The sequence below is a fragment of the Suricata suricatta genome, chromosome 10 (genome assembly GCF_006229205.1).
Source record: "Suricata suricatta isolate VVHF042 chromosome 10, meerkat_22Aug2017_6uvM2_HiC, whole genome shotgun sequence".
Lineage (NCBI taxonomy): Eukaryota > Metazoa > Chordata > Mammalia > Carnivora > Herpestidae > Suricata > Suricata suricatta.
In genome coordinates this window covers 1,143,411-1,146,479 of record NC_043709.1, presented here as the reverse complement: position 1 = coordinate 1,146,479, position 3,069 = coordinate 1,143,411, and the positions used below count along the sequence as shown (strand labels likewise).

The 3,069-nt window shown below is 65.0% G+C and overlaps 1 long non-coding RNA gene across 1 annotated transcript; it reads right to left on the bottom strand.

Moving 5' to 3' along the window:
• Positions 1–355: 355 nt before the first annotated feature.
• LOC115305532 lies at positions 356–2,322 on the bottom strand. The gene is made up of 3 exons (XR_003914829.1): positions 2,212–2,322; positions 1,754–1,974; positions 356–516 (listed from the first exon to the last, which is right to left on the bottom strand). It is a non-coding gene; the product is annotated as an uncharacterized LOC115305532 (long non-coding RNA).
• Between the last annotated feature and the right edge of the window lie 747 nt (positions 2,323–3,069).

Below are 3,069 nucleotides of genomic sequence, written 5' to 3'. Positions count from 1 at the left end.
GGGGGAGCCACATCTATCAATGTCCCAGAGAGTCAGAGGAAGTAGGCCCGTCCCCAGCACGGGGCCGGGGTCTGGCCCTCCTGCTCCATCCCGCCACGGGGACGCTCCGAGACGAACCTGCAGCGGCGAGTGGAGTTTGAAATGACTCGAAACTCAGTGTCCCGCAGATGGAAAGGCCCCTTTAATGGAAAGAGCCGGACGTGGGTGATCACTTCCTGACCCTGACCGGCGGCTGTGGTACGTTCCTCAGCCCCGAGGGCCTGTCAGCAAGCGGAGGCGGGACGCCGGCCCCTCGGGGCCGCTCACACGGTGGCTAGGCGCTTGGCCACACTGTCTCCGTCACATCATCGGCACCTGGACCCCAGCGGCCACCAGAGGACCCCCAGGGCTCTCGGTGGGGAGAAACTGAGGCCCGGCAGGGCTCCACCCTGCAGCCACAGGATCCAAATCCTGGTCTTCTTAGGATCTAGAACATTCTGTCCCCTCTACCATGACTTGCCGTTCTCAAGGAGATTGCTGAAAATGAAAGTGGATTTGTCAAAATTATAGTGAAAACTGCCTTTGGATTTCTTTGGAGGAAGTTTGGTCCATGAATTCAGAGAACGGTCAGTGTGGCCCGCCGGCTCCGGAGGCGTCCTGGCGTCCCGTGTCTGCAGCGAGCCCGGACGGAAGATTAAGGGGCTCAAACCCGGGACCAGGGCCTCGCGGCCGCGCGGGCCACCACAGCACGGTGACACCTCACCACCCCCCACTGGAGGGGGACCGGGGGCCCGAGCAAAGTCTCGCCTTGTCTCCCTCTGCTGCCACCCGGTCAGCACGCGGGGTGTCCCAGGGGCTCAGAAATACGTGGGCGCACGGCCTGGAGCCGTGACGCTGCACATGCGTCTTCCCGGACAATTGTTCGCGGTACAGCTGCGACGCTCAGTGCCGTGACCCTGGTGGGTGCTGGGCCTTCCGAGCGGGAGCCCCTGGGTGCCCGGGGCTCGGGGGCTCTTCACTGCACCCGCCAGACCACCCAGGGACTGAAAGGGGACCGGCTTGCCCACCGGCACTGCTGGGGGAGGGGGAAGAGAGTCGTCTGCAGGGGGGAGTGTAGCTTCCGAGCGGGCGCCCAGGCGGGGCAGGGCGAGAGGGGCGGGGCCAGAGGGGCCCCCAGGAGGCCGCGAGCCAGACAGGCTGGGGTGAGGCTCTAACAGCCCCCACCGCGTGGAGGCGGAGGCAGGGGCGTGGTGCAGGGAGGCAGCTGACAGAGGGTCCCTGCACTGCTGGCTGAGTGACTGAGTGCTACAGCCGGTGACACGCAGGCGGATGGAGAGCAGAGCGGGAGTCGGGGGCTGGCCGGTCCCGTTGGGCCGAGGTGTGTGTGGGAAATCCCAGAAGCAGAGTCAGGGATCCAGCTGGAGCGTGGGACTTGCGGGGCTGGGAGGTGGGAAGGGCTGTGTCAGGTGCAGAAGAGGGACGGGGTCCAGCTCAGAACCCCAGGCAGGGCTGCAGACTTGGAACAGGAAGTGCGGAAAGCCGGCAAACCGCACAGGAGATTGGAGCAGCCCCCTGCCCCCCCACGGCAGGGGTCTTGTGACCCCACCTGTCCATGTGGAAATGCATGTCCCGGGCCTGGCCATGAAGGGCTCCGTGCAGGGTCCCCCACAGTCCTTCCCGTCTCCTGTCTGCAGCTGGGCCTCCAGGCGCGTGTGCAGGGGTGGGGCTCCGGGGGAGGGGGCCCTGCAGGGTCAGGGAAGCCCCACCTCCTCACCTGGGGACCTTTGTCCGAACTTGACCCAGGGCAGAAACAGACCCTATGTTTCTAAGCCACCAGGGTCGCAGAGCTGGTCTAGTTGGGCGTCTAGTGTCACTTGGTCACTTGATAACACAGTGACGCCAGGCAGTGAGGAGCGCAGCTCAGGGGTGGAGACGGGACGAGGTGCGGCCGGGAGGAGGCTGCACGTTCTCTGGCTTGTGGACTCCGTGCACAACCTTGAAAACAAACAAACACAAGTCTCGGAAAGATGCGACGGCTGGGGACCCGTGCCGTAGTGACTGTCACCCGTCCCCCGTCCCTCCAAGCAGCGGCAGAGGATGCAGACGACCCCACCGAGGCATGAACGGTGCTTCACTCATAGGCTGGTTGCTTTGAGTGTAGACCTCCCGAGAACACGCGTCTGAGCTGGTGGAGGTTATTTGGGAGACAGGCTGTGCTGAAATAAGACTCACCGGGGCCAAATCCTCAGACTCGTGAGGTTGGATGGAGGTTTTGGAACCTGGATCCAGGAGCACTCTCCTGCGTCACAGCAGGAAACAGCGGGCCGGCGCTGGGCGCGGGGGGTTTGGAAGCAGGAAGCCTGAGGTCAGCGACGCAGAGCGCCACGCGGTCCGTTAGGAAGGAGGGGCGGGGAGGAAGGGGAAGCCTGGGTGTCAAGGAAGGAGCAGAGTCGGCCAGGGGGACGTGGAGGCGTGGCCACGCCTGGGTCCACGTTGAGCTTGGCCCCCAGCGCCCGCCGGAGATGCCGGCCGCACCACCACTCAGGGCGTGGCCACCGCCGCCGATGCCGGGCTTCGTCCAGACCGGGAGTTTCAGGAGGGTGTCATAGGCCCAAGGATGACCTCAGCTGGAAACGGTGGGGACTTCGTGGTGACGAGAACCGTGGAGGGAAGGACAGCCTGAGGATGACCGGAAGTCGCTACTGTTCAGGAAGCACTGGATCATTTCTGCCGGCAGTGTTGTCTACACTGGCCAGGAGCGCCGTGAGCCGGGTGCAGGACTGCGTCCTTCCTGCAGGTGAGAAAACAGGGAATCCGTGACTCCGTGGCCACCTGCCCGGAAGTGGCTGTGTCCGTCCCAGGTCGGTGGTGTGAAGAACACGTGGTCTCTCTTTCGCTGGGGTCCGTGGGTCACGTGGGCCGTTCTGCCGGCCTGGGCTGGTGCTACCGGTCAGCCCTGCTCCCGGGTCCCTCCGCCTAGACCGGCTCGGGCACGTGCTCCTGCTGGGGTGGGGAGCCCGTGTGAGACCCCCAGACTCGGGACCCTGCAGCCTGCCACTCCAGGAGCCCACGAACCCACCAGCACAGAGC